Source organism: Bos mutus, chromosome 20 (assembly GCF_027580195.1).
Source record: "Bos mutus isolate GX-2022 chromosome 20, NWIPB_WYAK_1.1, whole genome shotgun sequence".
NCBI lineage: Eukaryota > Metazoa > Chordata > Mammalia > Artiodactyla > Bovidae > Bos > Bos mutus.
In genome coordinates this window covers 26,846,887-26,864,938 of record NC_091636.1, presented here as the reverse complement: position 1 = coordinate 26,864,938, position 18,052 = coordinate 26,846,887, and the positions used below count along the sequence as shown (strand labels likewise).

The window sequence follows — 18,052 nt, the reverse complement described above, 5'->3', positions numbered from 1 at the left end:
TGGATGGCGTCACCGACTCAATGGACATGAGTTTGAGCAAACTCCAGGAGACAGTGAAGGACAGGGAAGCCTGGCATGCTGCAGTTCCACGGGATCGCGGTCAGATGCCACTGAGCGACTGAACAACAACAAACTAATGAACCTGTCCCAGGTTGTAGAAAAGAATTCTTGAGGACATGTCAGTCAGTCAGTTCAGTCACTCAGTCATGTCCGACTCTTTGCAACCCCATGGACTTCAGCACACCAGGCTTCCCTGTCCATCACCAACTCCCAGCGCTTGCTCAAACTCATCAGATGCTGCCTTTCCCACTAGTTCTATTTCCCCCCCTTTGCCCTGGCGACAACCAATCGCATGCACAGGAGAGAGCCTTCCCTCCCGAAGCAGGCCCTTCCCAAATCACTAACATGGACAGGCCTGAACAGTCCTTGGGCGCCAGTGGTGTGTGGGAGACAGTGGCATTCCTCACGATCAGTGGTGCCAACGCCGCTACAAAGTGCAAGATGAAACCAGCACACAGCTGCACCTTTTGGAGGCCTTCTCCATAAAAAAAGATATTTTAGAATTAGGGCCTGGCAGGGACGAATGGAAAATTTAGGCTGAAATTCTGGGACTCCAGAAACGGCCCAAGCCAAGTATTTCATTACTGATGGAAGCAGCTTGGAAGTACATAAAAAGCTGCCACTTACCTTTTAAAATGTAGTACAAATAAACAGAAAAGAAAGTATATGCAAACTGTGGATCAATATTAAATCAAGATGCTTGCCTATTAACTGTTGCTCAATCAAAACTTTTTTCCACCTGGAACAATCTCTCAGTCTTTCAAATGAAAAATGGACATTCTGGTAGGCTAAAATCTAACAAATCCCAATAATACTTTTCTCAAATAAACCTTATAAGCACATTCATACTTTATGCTTATAATGGTTAGTACTCTGAACGTTTAAACTTCTCAAGTTCCGTGGGCAAAGCCATAACAAATGCTGGCTAAGGCAATGCAGAAAAAAGCGAAACAAAACAAACAAACCCCACAAAAATAAAATAATCATGAGTTCCTTAACTCTGTAACTGCTTAATCAGCAGTATAGAGAAATTACTAAAAGCACAACTTTAAAGCCAAAGAGACCTGGGTTTTAATCTTGGTTTTGCCACTTACTGAGTATAATCTTGGGTATGTTAATTAACTTGAACCCCAGTTTCTTCACCTGTAAAATGGGAATAATTTTAAGTGTAGCAAGGATTAAATGAATAATACATAAACAAACACGGGTAAGCACAGTGCCTAGAATGTAGCCAAGCACAAGCTAATGGGTAGCTATTATTAATTTTGAATTATCCATTTAATCTTTTTTATTATTATTCATAGTTTTTTAAAATACCTAAAAGCAATGGTAAGTTTTAACACCAGAAATTATTAATTAAGACAGAATTCTCAACAGTTTTTTTTTTTAACGTGGCAAACAGGAAATATTTAATTAGAGTAGATATCTGCATTTTGCCTTTCCATATATAACACTCAGTATCTTTTCAGAAATTATATCTAAATTATCACATGATTTTCACTACAGCGCACTTTTTCCCTGTAAGGACTATCTATTTGAGCTACTATGTTTCAGTTTTCTGAATGTAAAGGAAGATGTGGTTGGAATGATACTGAACTTGGTGTAAACTAGGATTTTTCTTTTGGAGTAGGAGGAAGAAAAAAATACAAGCAACTGAAAATGGGAGTAGAAAGTAAATGTCAAAGGAAATCTTCAGCCATAACTACACTATTTTTAGGCATAACTAGTTGGGGGGAATTAAAGAGTTGTCAACAGATTTAAATAAGAAGTTTGCAAATCTTTTCAGATCCCGTAATTAGTCTTTAATACCTTTAAGTTTTATCTTCTCCCATTTATCTCTTCTGCTCCACAGCTGAAAAAAGGGATCTGAGATCCTCTGCCCATCAATTTATTTCTAGACAAGAGACTAGTCCAGGAAACAAACAGCAGGCAAAGACTTTATTAAACATAAGCAGACATTACAGTTTCGCTTCTGATGGCCTTGGCTGAAGTCTCAGCATTGAGATAACTGAAATGCAAGATTACACTTAATCTTTGACAGGCTAGCCTAATTAATTGTGATTCTTATCACCTAAATTGGAGTCTGATTTAAAGATTACCATTTATAGCATATAGCAAATTAAGATGCTGGGCAAGAGATAAATGGGGAAGAGAAAAAGACTTCTCCCTCTCCCCACACGGAAAATAATTTGTAGTTGAGTCCCTAGGATCTGGGAGCCTAATGGTTTATAAGAAAAGTTGGGATCCTTTGGTTGGTTGGCTTAGAAAGATTTCATACAAAGTGTGCTGAGAGGCCCCAAAAGGGAAGGAAAGAGAAGAACCGTGTGACTCAAACCCAACGGACGCTTGACCATTTATTGAGTGAATGACTATTACTGAACATCAGTCAGGAATCACACTGCCACACTAAGTATTTTACAGACAGGCTTTCACTTATTTTTTATAGCAGTTCCTTATCACCCTCAATTTAAAGGCGAGGAGACGGAGAGAAATGAAGTCATTTAATCACAAACCTCCTGAATAGTGTCCCTGAGTTCAGCTTGGGCCTGTTTCTCTTCACCAGAATCTTATTTTTTCTTTTCAAAGACAGAAACCTGTGATAAGTTTCTCCGAATCTCCCACCAAGGCTCCCTAGTTTAAGGGTAACTGCAGCAAGGGAGTCACGTGACACACAGTGGCTGCTCCCCAAGTGGGCAGCTGTAGTATTGATACTCTCTGGTGTCTTCAAGTAAAATGACTCTAATAACACCAGTTTTTGCACTCCCCACCAAATAAACAAAGGATGTTCAAGCTACCACGCGACTGCACTCATCTCACACTCTAGCAGAGTAATGCTCAAAATTCTCCAAGCCAGGCTTCAACAGTATGTGAACCCTGAACTTCCAGATGTTCAAATTGGATTTAGAAAAGGCAGAGAACCAGAGATCAAATTGCCAACATCCACTGGATCATCAAAAAAGCAAGAGAGTTCCAGGAAAACATCTGCTTCTGATTTTTTGACTACACCAAAGCCTTTGACTGTGTGGATCACAATAAACTGTGGAAAATTCTGAAAGAGATGGGAATACCAGACCACCTTACCTGCCTTCTGAGAAATCTGTATGCAGGTCAACAAGCAACAGTTAGAACTGGATATGGAACAACAGACTGGTTCCAAATTGGGAAACAAGTATGTAAAGGCTGTATATTGTCACCCTGTTTATGTAACTTATATGCAGAGTACATCATGCGAAATGGCGGGCTGGATGAAGCACAAGCTGGAATCATGATTGCCGGGAGAAATATCAATAACCTCAGATATGCAGATGACACCACCCTTATGGCAGAAAGCGAACTAAAGAGCCTCTTGATAAAAGTGAAAGAGGAGGGCAAAAAACTTGGCTTAAAACTCAACATTCAGAAAACTAAGATCATGGCATCCGGTCCCATCACTTCATGGCAAATAGATGGGGAAACAGTGGAAATGGTGACAGACGTTTTTTGGGCTCCAAAATCACTGCAGATGGTGACTGCAGCCATGAAATTAAAAGACTCTTGCTCCTTGGAAGACAAGCTGTGACCAACCTAGACAGCAGCTTAAAAAGCAGAGACATTACCAGTACACAACAAAGGTCTGTGTAGTCAAAGCTATGGTTTTTCCCGTTGTCACATATGGATGTGCTGCTGCTGCTGCTAAGTCACTTCAGTCGTGTCCGACTCTGTTCGACCCCATAGTCGGCAGCCCACCAGGCTCCCCCGTCCCTGGGATTCTCCAGGCAAGAACATTGGAGTGGGTTGCCATTTCCTTCTCCAATGCATGAAAGTGAAAAGTGAAAGTGAAAGACGCTCAGTCATATCCGACTTTTAGCGACTCCATGGACTGCAGCCTAACAGGCTCCTCCATCCATGAGATTTTCCAGGCAAAAGTACTGGAGTGGGATGCCACTGCCTTCTCCAGTATGTATGTGAGAGTTGGACTATAAAGAAAGCTGAGCACCAAAGAATTGATGCTTTTGAACCGTGGTGTTGGAGAAGACTCTTGAGAATCCCTTGGACTGCAAGGAGATTGAACCAATCAACCAGTTAATCAATCCATAAAGGAAATCAGTCCCAAATGTTCACTGGAAGGACTGATGCCGAAGTTCCAATACTTTGGCCACCTGACGCAAAGAACTGACTCACTGGACAAGACCCTGATGCTGGGAAAGACTGAAGGCAGAAGGAGAAGGGGACCACAGAGGATGAGATGGTTGGATAGCATCACCGACTCAAAGGACATGAGTTTGAGCAAGCTCCGGGAGTTGGTGATGGACAGGGAGGCCTGGAGTGCTGCAGTCCATGGGGTAGCAAAGAGTTGAACATGACTGAGCGACTGAACTGAAATGACCAAATAAAGAAGCCAGTACATTGCCCCTCACTAGAAAATACCCTGAACTTCAGATCCTGACGGTCCTAAAAAAATAATGGGAGCCCCGTTAATAACATGAGGGAGGTGGGGGCTCCAGGTGAGTCATGCTCTCTCTCTCAGGGGCAGGGTGGACCATAGAGGCACACCCTTCTCTCCCACTTTCATCTGATAATAGATTTCACAGTCAAGTGCAGAAAAAGTAAGAAATGCTTTATGTAGGCTCTTTCAACGAAACTTGAGAGGCACCAACCTCATAAGAATCAAAGGATCCTCTCATCAGGAGAGGGCTAAGGTAAACGAGAAACCGAACAGAAAGATACTACTGGGGAAACCGGAGGCCAGAATGAAGCATCTCAGTGGAGGCTGGAACCTTATAACTAACAGTGTAGAAGCAGGACATTACCCGACCAAGGAGGGAGTGCAGAGGGGGCTCCTGCCAAAGAGGCAAAGCTGTCCAGCGAAGCCGTTTTAAGAAAGCCTGGATGGAAATCAGAGAAAAGAACCACTAGATTCACTCCAGTAACTAAAGAGAGCAGGGCTTTTTCTCTGACAATTTTGAATATGCCAGAAAGAACTGTACAGTGAATATGAACATCCTAGATTTTATTATTAACATTTTACTGTATTTAATTACATATCTTTCCGTCTGCCTATTTTACTTTTTTGGATGAATCTCAAAATAAGTTGCAGAAATCAGTTGCCATGGACTGAACCACATCCCTCCAAATTAATATGTTGAAGCCTTACTTCCAACGTGATATTTGGAGATGGAACCTTTGGGAGGTAATTAAACTGAGATAAAATTATAAGGGTGGGGGCCATCACGATGGGATTAGTGCCCTTGTAAGAAGAGATACCAGAGAGCCCCAATATGTGCTGAAGTCACTCCAGTCATGTCCAGCTCTTTGCAACCCCATGGACTGCAGCCCTCCAGGCTCCTTTGTCTATGGGATTCTCCAGGCAAGAATACTGGAGTGGGTGGCTATTTCCTTCTCCAGGGGATCTTTCTGACCCAGGGATCAAACTCAAGTCTCTCATGTCTCCTGTGTTGGCAGCTGGGTTCTTTTTACCACTAGTGCCCCCCCTAATATGTGAGAACACAAAACAAGCTACTGTACACAGTCCAGGAAAGGGCCCCTGCCAGAACTCAACCACACTGGCACCTGGATCTCAGACTTTCAGCCACATGACCTGAACTGAGAAACTACTTTTTTTTGTTGCTATTTAAGCCACTTTGATATGGTATTTTGTCATGACAAACTGAGCCACCTAACACATCAACACACTATACCCAAAGAGAGGAAAGAAGCTATAAATCTAGGCGGGGGGGGAGGGTGGTGAAATCAATGCTAAATACCAATTCTATAGTTATTTAGTAAATGTCCTCTGTGTCAGATAGAATATTCCCCATGGCAGCCATTTGGGGCAGTGCTTCCTGAACTTTAATGTGTATTAATAACCTGATTCAGTAGATCAGGGTGAGGTTCGGGATTCTGCATTTCCAGCAAGCTCCCAACTGATGCCCAGCTGCTGGTCCTCAGACCACTCTGAATAGCAAGGATTGGGCCCACCAATTGGAGAGAGAAAATCCAGATCACTGTGGGAGACAAACTCTCAACAATTAACCTTCACACACTGATAACTTGTTGCTTAAATTGCTCTGGGCTTCACAGGCTGATCTTATACCAGATCCCACAGCACAATATCCAAATATGTGTCAGGCAGGTGATGGGTCTGGCTCTCAATTCTAATTAGATCTGCTATCATACCCAATTAAGTATCAGAAGAGAGAGATGAGCATTTTTATTCTCTTCCAAGGTGAAGGATCACCAGCAGAATGGAGACCAAGGTGTGATTTTATGACTGTTGCTCTGTGCCTCTGTGTACCATTGTGTGGGAAGAGATCACTAAGTCTCAACGTGTCCAAGGTCCCACAGAAGTTCAGGCCAAGGGCTAGAACCCAGTCCTGAGGCCCACACAAGAGCTTTTCCTACCTTGCCACATTCAGAGGACTCAGCTTGTTAAACTGCAGGGTGGGTGGGAGGGAGGAAGGTAAGGAAACATTAGAAAAGCTGACCTGACAAGTTACTCCTACTACAACCAGTGGTTTCTATGTACTGAACAATTAGTGTTGGAAACTGCTCAGCACTTGATGTGCTTCACCTCATTTAGTGTGCAGAACTCTGTGTGGAATTATGATTGTCCCCATTTTACAGAGGAGGAAACCGAGGCCAAGTTCAGCACGTTGGCCATAAAACCACTCCATGAACCTCATTTCCTCCTTACGCAGACATGCTGCATATGCCTTTCTGGAGGTTACGAGCCACGAGAAGCAGGGGGAATATCCTTGCAGGAAGCCAGTGGTAAAGCACTTGGCAACAGGAGACACCCACAGCTACACCCCTTACTGACAACAGGTGCGACTGTTCAACCTGAGCTTGGACTAGAGGGCCAGCTTCTCACCATCACCTCAGCTTTATCAGGACTGAACCCTCGCCAGTCTACTCAGCCAGGCTAAATATTCTCAGGACAGCATTTATTAAATGTTTTCTCATAAGGCTAAACTAAGCACATTCTTCCCCAAGGATGTAATGGGTTTTATTTTGCTAAATATAGCTGACTAACTTATCACTTTCTGCAAGATACAAATGGACTTATTTTGGTTAATCATCAGACGGGGAGAGGGCCCCGTGAATAATTTACCAAAAAAAAAAAATTAAAGATTTACATAGTAACTTATATTTCAGAGAGTCCAAAATGAAATATTAATGTCATATGCCTGCTTAATAAGGATAAGGGAGTTAAAATGCTCATGATCAAAGAGGCAGAGAAAAGGAAAAAGATGATGTGTCCACAGGATTACAAAGAAAAAGGTGAGAAAGACAAGGGACCTGAAAATAACTGAATAGATATACCCTGTCAGCTAACAGAGAAAATTAAGCAAGCAAGAGGTAACTTAATCATGCTTTTTGATTAAATGTGTTTTTTTTTAAATCACAGAAAACTAAGCAATTCATATATACAATAAAGGATAGCAACTGTGAGATAAAAGCAAACACAACCATTAACAATTGTGCGAGGAATCAAGAGTTTTTAAAAAATAAGAGTCATACTTTTACAACCTCAGACAAATGTAAGTAATTCTGGTGGGTTAATAAATTCTCCGTTTTCACAATGTACAACAATCATTTGTGAAATGAACACAAGGCTATTCACCCCTCAGCTAAAGAAGTCCATGGACTTGCTCTGGATGTAAATTTCTTTTTAAGGATAACAATTTTAGATGGGTCAGTATTGGCAGCAGTTGGATCCTATCATTAAATTCTCAAAAAAGCACAGGGTATAATAAATAGTACTATGCTACAGAGACTTAATTGTGCCAGACCAATCTACCATCTTCTTTCCCCCTAAACTGTGACCAAAAAAAAAAAAAAAAAAACCAGAAAAACGAGAAACAAAAAAACCAACTGTGATATACAGGAGGTCCTACAGATAGAACAGAAGCAAAATATAAAATGAATTAATTACAGAAAGAAATCTGACTACGTTTCCCAAAAGACCAGAAGTGAGCTAAAAAATACAGATTTTTTAGGTATATTTTTAGTAATTGCTTAAAAGTCAGCAAGGACAACGTGGTTTTGTCAAATATTATAATACAATACGTGGTCAAAGAAAAGGAGTGAATAAGCTTAACCCAGATACAGAAGTATTCAATCAGTCATAGTCATCAACATCTTAGATTAACAGAAAATACACTGTTAACAATTTGCAGATATCACCGTGTTTAAGCGTCCCAGTGAAAAGTGAGATTGGTCAGAAAAACCCTGGTTTCCTACAGTTGAAAGACCTGTGACGTTGTCATGAAAAAGGACGCAGCCGCCTCTCTCTTAACCACCAGAACCATCTGCGCTCCGCTCGGTTACACCACTCTGTCTTCAGCTGAAAGGGGAGCGACAGGGCCTGAACCACAGGAGCCGGTTGTGTACATTTTGTTCTTCTAGATTAGGCCTCAGTAACTTTATGAATTATGAGCTGTCAACTACTTTTTCATCTGCTATAGAATATGCTTCTTAGAAATTGTGGCTATAAATAAGTCAACAGATGTTTTCTGCTGACTTCAACAGGAGCTTTTAAAAGGGGCTAAACCTAAGCGAATTAATCCAAAAGGCTGTAGAAGGTTTCCCCCTGTTGGTCACTTTTTGCATTAGTCTTTTAAAGACTAAAGGCTTTCATTTCAGCCTGTAAAATACTTTCTGGGCATTACTTGAATGTAATTTATTAAAGAAACTGAAAATTAGGGTCCTAAAATACATTGCTGGACTTTCTGTGACTTCTGTTTAAAAAAAAGCAAACCAAACACTATTAAAATGCCATACCTATGCAAGACTGTTACTGTATCATATGAAAAGCAACCCAGAAGCCACTGTGTCATAGTAAGGAAAAAAAAAAAGACAACAGGCAAGGACATGAGTTCTAGATCTGTAAGTAACACATTGGGAACTTTGGGAAAGATATTTAATACCTCTGGGTCTTCACTTCTGTATCAGTGAAGTGGTAAGGATTAGATAAGTTCTAAAGTAACTACTAGTCCTTAAAATTCCATGATTTGAAGATAAAAGTCAAGGAGATCATATGCCCAATACTAAATTGCACTTAATCATAAATTACTGTAAAAATAACTATATCCCAGTTAGCCACCATGTTGCTGTAGATCTGAAAAAAATCACAGGTACCTGGGAGATGGCTGGTGTTGGCCCCAAGCAAAAACTTACGTTAAATAACCGGGTGGGGGGTAAATTAAATAAAGTAAGTAGGAAAATGGCAGCATTTAGTTATATTTCATTCTTATACTTTAACCCATCATTTCCAAAAGAGGAGGGGAAACTTTTTTGAAAGTGTTTTTAGGTGAGATATAAACTTCCACTTTTCCAGAATGAATAGTAAATTCAAGAAGAACTAAAACCTCCCTCCCGTTTGTGTGAGTGGATCTAATGGAAGACGACGGACCACATGTTCTTAAGTGTTTCCACAGTCACTGCTGCTGCAAGTCAGGGGATCTAACACTAAATGGTTTCTATCCAGCAGTCTTCAACCTTTGTGGCACCAGAGACTGGTTTTGTGGAAGACAATTTTTCCATGGACAGGCGGTGCGGGTGTTTGGATGATTCAAGCGCATTTTAATTCTATTATTGTCACATCAGCTCCACCTCAGATCATCAGGCATCAGATTGCAGAGGTTGTGGACCCCTGCTGTATACCACGATTAAAGGGGGCAGAGGTGGGGAGGAAAGATGGTGAAATTAAGAGTCAGGGTCAGGCCAAGTGAGGAAGGGAGGGGAGGAGTGAGCAGTCACTGGCTTAGACTGTTCTAGTCATCTAGGTCACTTCCTAGTCATGGTAACAGCCTTGCAAAGTCCATCTGTCTCACTGTGTATGTGGGAAAGACACAGGTTAGGTGGCTAGAGCAAGGTCAACTGACTAAAGTTTGGCAGAGCAGATACTATCACCCATGTCTGTCTGAATCCAAGGGCCCTGCTCATTCTACTTCACCTGTGATTTTCCTCCAGGGAGTTTTCTCCTGTTCACCCTCTTCTGGGGTCTCCCTGGTGGCTCAGCCAGTAACGAATCTGCCTACAGTGCAGGAGACCCAGGTTTGATCCCTGGGTCTGGAAGATCCCCTGGCAAAGGAAATGGCAACCCACTCCAGTATTCTTACCTGGAAAAATCCCAGAGGCAGAGGAGCCTGGCAGGCTACAGACCATGGGGTTGCAAAGAGTAGGACACGACTGAGTAAGCGCACGTGCGTGCACACACACATACGCGCACACACACACCCTCTTCTGAGTTTCTGAATTAAGTTGCTTGTAAACCCAGTTCCTTTCAACACCTTGAGATTTCTGACCAAAGCACACTGGGTTCCAGTAAATGGGAGTCCATGCAAAATCAGCTTGCGATCTATGCTGTGCACTCAGTGAATACAAATGTCAGTGAAAAAACAGGTAAAGGGACAGAATTAGATGCTCAGAGGAAATTGCTCTGTTCCCCAAATCCTAGATCTTTGTAAGTTTACCCAGTCCCCTCTGGACTTGGGGCTTGCCATTCAGTCATTTGAAAAATGGTACATTTTCAAAAATGTGGCAGTAGGAATAATCCCAAATCACACAAGATCAGGAAAAAATCATTCAAGATTGCTTAGTAGCTGAGGCTCTCATTACCGTGACAGCAATAATAACAATAGGTAACACTTATGATGTGCCAGATACTGTGCTAAGTTATTTTACTGAAATTATCTGATTATGATAATCAAATATTCTATCTGTATTCTCATTTTACACAGAAGAAAACGGAGGCTCAGAGAGGTTAAGAGCTTTGCCCAGGCTCACACAGCTGTACCAGTCAGAGCCAGGACTTAATTGAGAAGGGTTATCTGGTTTGGAGAACCAACCAGCAGTTCCCTTGCAAAGGGTTCTTCTGCACTGTCACTCCCCCCGAGGACACGGGGCACATGGCTTCTTTAAAGACTGCACCTTTTCTTGTCTACTCTGGAAACTGGTACAGCCAAGAGTCAGAACCACAAAGGAAAAAAACAAAAACACAAAGCTGTCTAGAGTTCTCCCAAGGACAGACCAGGAAAGCAGAGAACAGGTGCTCAGGAATAGCACCTCCTGCTGGCCCATGTCCCTGGTAACCATGTATTTTGAATTCTATGACATTCTATAGGATGTTGAGCATAGGTGCTCTGTACTCACAAAGGAGAGAAACCCCCTCCAGGCATGGGGACCACCAGTCCTCTCCACTGCTGAAAATCATGGCACGAGACAGACTATTTCCAAGGTCCTGTCTTTGAGTAAGTGACGATTCATTTTGGAAAAAAAGACACAGATATGCATACATGAAATGGAATCCAACAGAATATGCAAAATAGTCATTGAGTTTATAGAAACTCAGAGAAAGAAGAGGCTTTCAGTACCTTTAATGTGCTTAGTTCCTCAGTCATGTCCAACTCCTTGTGACCCCAGAGACTGTAGCCCACCCAACTCCTCTTTCCATGGAATTTTTCAGGCAAGAATACTGGAGTGGGTTGCCACTTCTTACTCCATGTACCTTGAATGGTGGGGTCCGAATGTAAGCCATGTTGGTTAAAATTTTCTACTAGCCACGTTATCAGCAAAAAGAAACAGGTGAAAGTTTAATCTTCTATTTAGTACTATATATCCAAAATAGTAGTATTTCAACATATGATTGGTATAAAAGTTATTAATGAGCTATTTGACAATTTTCATTTCTCTTTTCATACTCACAGCCACATTTCCATGGCTCAGGGTGACTGTGAAACATGTGGCTGGTGGACCCTGTACCAGGAAGCACAGCCTAAGAAGGACAGCTTTCAGCTTGTCTTCATGTGAATTTGGTAATCTGCAAAAGATGTTAGCTGTGGGATCAAAACTAAAAAAAACAGACAAAAAAGAGATATATTCCTTAGATCCCCAAAGACCAAACAAGAGTTCTGAGTTTTCTACTCTTCTTTACTCATTACTGTGTATAATGAGTACAACCAGCTTTAACCCTACTGTGAAGGCATTGAGTCTAGGGCACCTGCAGAGTTCATTATACACTAAGAACCTTCTGGAATATGCAGCAGCAGATGCCCGGTGTCCATCACAGTGCCTGGCCTGGGGTCAGGACATGAGGCCAGACCTGTAAGTCAGTTTTTCAGAAATGCCCATGATTAGTGAAATTGCTTCATCTGGTGGCTCTCCATCTGCTACTGGCTACCCTTAGAATTTGCATTCTGTGTGTCTGGGTGCCTCCTGTTAGAAACAGGTGGCTGACTGCAGCTGACAGAAGCTTGCATTATCTGGGAAAGGCTGCTACAGTCCAGCTATTAAGTCAGAAAATCTGAGGTCTGGTTAGGTTCACATCTTGACAGCGTGAGCTGCAATAATTTCATTTATAAAATTAGGGTTCGTTAACATGTCTGATGTTTGCTGCAGGATAAATAAACAGAAGTCAAAAACCAAAAGGATGGAGGTAGAAATGTCTACCTACTCTGATGGGCAGAGGCAGGCACCTTAGAGAGCGTTCCTTCTGATAAGCTGGTCCAATGTGTTACCCAGCATCTTTATATTCAGTCTCTTAATACACTGACTCTTTTCAGAAGGTATAATTTAATGTATCCATTCTTATAAAATCTTGGAGACTAAGCCCTATGGGTTATAATAGTAAATGCCTTCTGGGCTTCAAACCTCGGCTAAAACATGGGGCTGTGGACAAGGGTGGAGACACTTAAGGGACAGACTGAACTGTCCAAGGCAGTCTCTCCTGTAGCAGGTGTCCATGCCACCTGCTTCTAGCCCTAAAACTTGACTTTGTCCCAGTACATGGAACATGATGCTTCAATTCAGCTCCTGACACTTAAAAAAAAAAAAAAAAAAAGTTTCACAGCTCAAATATCTGCTTCCAGTTTGATCCCAGAAGAGAAGCTGTTTCCTTTAGAAAGTCAAGCTGCTATTGTTTTCTCCAAATGTGAAATGTTTCATGGGTGGCAGAGGCTGGAAGAGGCAAGCAGCTCCAATTCTGATGATGTGATAACATGAGAAAGAGCTCAAAGGCACCAAAGGAATCAAGATTCCTCATGCAGGAAAGGCAATGAGAAAAGAACAGAAATCTCCAGTGAGTGCGTCCTTCTGAGCCCTCCGGGCTCTTTCTGGCATAAGGTCTACAGGTCTGAAGGCAGTACGAATTTCCAAACTGCCTGAACTTCTAAGCAAAAGTCTGCATGAGCTGGCTCCTTGAAAGGCAGCTGACCCAGAGTTCTTCAAGGTAGCATGGCTTTTGAGGTGTCAGTGTGAATGGTTTCAGGGTTTGACTCTGCAGGTGAAACCCTGGTATAATGTGCTTTATGGTGGTAATACCCAGGAAAACTGGCTGAAGAGTATGGTCTGTAAAACTAGGTCCACACCACCTACACTGAAGAGCCCGGAGATTCATTTCAGCTGCAAACTCATATTTCCAAAAGGTGCTCCAGATCATGAAGAGAATATAGGTTTGGGGAGATCACTCTTGGAATGTGCCCCAAACTCACTGTACAAGGACACAGAGGATATGATCAGCTGACCGAATGCATTTATAAAGGGGCCCCTGTCACCCCAAATGTTTAAGAAGTCTTGTTCTATGAGGACCATTGGAAGATAAAACTTTGGACAGATTACAATCCATCTGAGGTGCTTAATTAAGAAACCTTAGGTGCTTAATGAAAGAGCAATCACTTTAGAATTAGTTTGACCTGGGTTCAAATGACACCTCTGCTTCTCTTCCACCGGGTGGTGTCTCCAGGGCAGGGAACTGGAGGAAGGACGATAATCACTGGACCCTGCACTTTGTGAAGTGCCTGATACATAAAAGCCTTTTAATGAATGAATGTTGGACTCCTCTAAGCTGACTCTTTCTGGATCTCAGTTTTCTAAGACATAAAACTATAAGGAGTGGATTATTTCTAAGATCTTTTCAAGCGCTCTCTGAACAATGGTTAAGAACTGAACTAGCTGTTTGAAAATAACTGAGCAACTGTGTTGTGTATTTCTGTTAACAATATGTTAAAATACCTAACGTAACGTATCACCAAGATTTTAACAACCATAAGTAATAGATCTTTCCTTACTCAGCACTTGAAGATGGTATATGAATAACTCAGAGATTACTGATGAACAATAAAATGATGTTATGGTGTTAGGAAAAAAAAAAAAACAACGAAACAAAATTGTAACACCATATACAGTAAGTGTTTGAAAATGTCAATTAATGCGTTCTGCAAAAATTGTGTAACAAACGAAGGAGAATACTGCTCTGCAAGATGCAAGTAAAAGTATCCTAACTTCAGAGTAGTGAAAGCCCCTTTCCCCATCCTACCGACTATCAAACTCTATCACTCCCTTTTAGGATCTTCCACAGATAATAAGCCAAAGGCATTAGGACCAACTTAAAATTAATAAAGGCCAGGCCTGTATTAATGGGTTGGTCTCTCATGGTAAAGTCTGCACTGCAGCAGGCTACTTGGTAGATGAGAGGGAGTGAAACTTGTGGGTAGAGGGACTTTGTGACCTCTCCCGATGAAGACGCAGCTTCCCCTGTCCGTCTATCACATTTCTTTGAGTTATGAGCCCCTATACTTGCTCCCGGAGAAGGCAATGGCAACCCACTCCAGTACTCTTGCCTGGAAAATCCCATGGACGGAGGAGCCTGGTAGGCTGCAGTCCATGGGGTCGCGAAGAGTCGGACACAACTGAGCGACTTCACTTTCACACATTGGAGAAGGAAATGGCAACCCACTCCAGTGTTCTTGCCTGGAGAATCCCAGGGACAGAGGAGCCTGGTGGGCTGCTGTCTATGGGGTCGCACAGAGTCGGACACGACTGAAGTGACCTAGCAGCAGCAGCTAGCATACTTGCTCCTGTAATTCAAAATACTGACAAGGAGAGAAATGACAGGCTGTGGAGGTGAGCGGGGCCTGGCTGGGCCCTGAAGCAACCCCCGCTCTGGGGCTCCCACCTGAGACTGTAGACTGTGCAGTGGCCCGTGTCCCCGTGGTACCCACCACAGAAGTGAGCAGGGTGAGCCATAAAGCACATCTGCCTCTCCCCAGTGTGGCCACGCCCCACGGAGGACAAGTACTAATGTAACCCCAAGCAGGCCAGGTGGATGCACTGGCCTTCTTCAACAGGGCAAAGCCTAAAACAACTGAAAACCAGGGGCCTTGTCCTGAGCGTCTCCATCCTCTCCTCCTAAAGCTGTGTCCTGCTTGGCAAATGTTTCTTCCTCCAACATCCCGCTCTCTTGCTAACTCTCCTCCCACAGCCCTGAGACCACTCAGGGCCCCACGGTCTCTCACATCACCCACCCCCTCCACCCACCATCCCCCCTCAGAAACCAGTCTCTTAGGAAAGGTCTGATAAATAATCACACTGAAATGGAAGTTAACAAAGCTTTCTGTGTCATATCAGAGGGACAGGGCTGATTTTAATAGGGTCTGCGGCAAAATTCTTCTACAGAAACTCCAAGCATAATCTTCTCTGAAAACATATACCCACTTATATGGTCCTTTAGTACTTTGCTATGAATGAATCATCAGAACATGTCTAATTAAGATCATTAAAATGCTCAGGATCTTGGTGGGTGTGCAAAGCTGAGACTGGATGATCACTGAAGATACCCAACCATCCTCGCTGTTAGTGCTTCAGCAACAATCCACTTCACACCACAACAGTAAAAGAAAGAAGGATAACAATAATGCCTTCAATTTCTAGACCCTTTAAAAGATTACAAAATGAGTTCATATGTGTTTGTTTTTGAGATCCTCGAGAGAAAACTAGATAAAGAAAAAAAGCAGAGGGGAGCGGTCAAGGGGGAGAAAGACCAGGTTAATAAATAAGTTCAGGATGTTATCATTTAAGACCAGAAAAACATCCAGTTGGGGTCATCAAAGTTGTTTTGAAGGATGTGCTATGTGGAATAAATAGATACTATTTTTAAAGGTTTCAGTGTATACGCCCCTATGAGTTCAGTGTCCCACTCCTTGCAACCAAGTACTTCAGAAAAAAAGAGTAAAACCACACCACAGAGGCACTCAGTTACCAAGCCTGCAAAGCCCACGACTTCGTGGTTTTTAAAGATGTTATCTGCATTTTAAAGCAAAATGGCTTGCAGACCAAAGTTCCAAGCATCACTCTTGGGAATTCTGCAAAGCATAAATAACATTCCAGCCAACCTAAGAACACTGCTGAATGTATATATTATAATCTCTCCATTAAAAGTGATAGAAGACCACAGACACCAATGCTGAAAAGCTGCTTCACCCCGATGGCCAGCACGTTTCTCTGGGCCCTCCATTTCTGAGTTAAAAGAAGCAGTGCAGGGTGGATGAAGTCAGGCTGGGATCCTAAAAGAATGCTATGAAAGTAGTGAAGCTGAGAATCAAAATGAAGATATATGCAATCATTATGAGCAAGCTTAAGCATGTTCTCCAACCCCCACTATCATTATAAAATCACTGACCCATTTTCCCCCAAGGAGTATTTCACAGAACATGGCTTCAAATTAATGCTTGGTCCATTAGGGTCAGGGAGAAGTAGCTAACAAGTGACATTTGTTTAATCCATTGCTGAAGGAGATGGTGAGGCTGAATCAGAGGCAGACCCGGATAAAGATGCTATTCGCATATAGCTTGGTCAAGAATGAATACCTCCAAAGACTCCGGAAAAGCCCTGAATTCACCGTCTGTTCCTGTCCAACACTAGCTTCCCTTTATCAGCAAGAGTGGGCCATTCCCTCCACATCCGTGGCATGGAAAAATCTTTATCCAACAAAAATTTCAAGAGTACTATAATGTGAGTACTTTGCAAATCAGGGGCTGAAACCATTTTCTTTCAGTAATTTTAGAAAATTATATACTGTTAAATTTCATTCCCCTTACTGAAAAATCTCAGAAGTTAAGCTCTAAGGAAATGCTTCTGGAGCCATCCAGCAACACACATTCCAGTCTAGATTCATTTCCCTTGAAGAAATCTTTCCCTGCCAGCAAGTATCGCCTCAGAGCAGCATCGTTTCCACTCACAGTGTAAATCGTGACCCGACTCGTGTCAACTAGGGACAAAGGCGAGAGAAGGATTTGGAGGCTACCCAGGGGAAAATTTAGGAATAAGATTCTGGATCCTCAGGAAACCCTGATTTAAGACACTGCTTCATCTGCTTCATTAAAAAAAAAAAAAAACAAAACTGTCCTTGTGCAATCTACTTCCCTGTATTATATACAATTTTAAGACTGAAAAGAAATATGATTGATTGATTATGGGCATGAACCATAGCTAAGCACTTCCAAGGGTGTCTTCCCTTAAATCACATTAAAATTGTACAAAGTAAGTTACAGATGGTGACTAACTCAATTACCAGGCTATTCAGACCAGCACCAAGGTAAGAATGACTTCAATACTAAACCAGTGTTCAGGAAATGTTGAAAGCGAAAGTGTTAGTTGGCAGTTGTGTCCGACTCTTTGCAACCCCATGGTCTTTAGCTCTCCAGACTCCTCTGTCCATGGAATTTTCTAGGCAAGAATACTGGAGTGGGTTGCCATTCCCTTCTCCAGGGCATCTTCTGCACCCAGAGATTGAACCCGGGTTTCCTGCAAGGCAGTCAGATTCTTTACTGTTTGAGGAAACATACCCATTATCCTGTCCTTAGAATACCTGACAAAGAGCCACTTTTTTAAAACTGAAGACTTCACTACAGCAGTCTTTATAAAGCTACCCTTTTGGATAGAGGTCTCAGATGAAGACACCTTAAGATGATTCTTGCTTTATGAAGAGATCCCAGTATCCCAACATGACATCATTCATTCTCTTTGAAGTTTTTTTTTTTTTTTTTGCCTTTCAATTTGGACTAGATGATCCCTATGGTCCTTTTCCAATCTAAAATTCCACTCAAAATTCTGTTCGGTAAACTTTCCATTTTCCACCCTGGAGAGGACAAGAGGAGGGAACTGACCACACCAAACACAGCAACATCTAAACAGCGTGTGAGTTTAGAGTTGGGATACAGATCACTCTTTTGTC

General features: G+C 42.3%; 1 protein-coding gene across 2 annotated transcripts in view; it reads right to left on the bottom strand.

Moving 5' to 3' along the window:
* PIK3R1 (phosphoinositide-3-kinase regulatory subunit 1) overlaps window positions 1-18,052 on the bottom strand; it is a 95,330-nt gene that overhangs the window by 33,703 nt on the left and 43,575 nt on the right. The window contains exon 1 of one of the 2 annotated variants that reach the window (XM_070357546.1): window positions 8,295-8,344. The exons of the other annotated variant lie outside the window; for it this stretch is intronic. The gene's annotated coding sequence lies outside the window, so the exon portion shown is untranslated. Of the gene's footprint in view, window positions 1-8,294; window positions 8,345-18,052 lie in introns of those variants that run through there. 2 annotated transcript variants of the gene reach the window in all.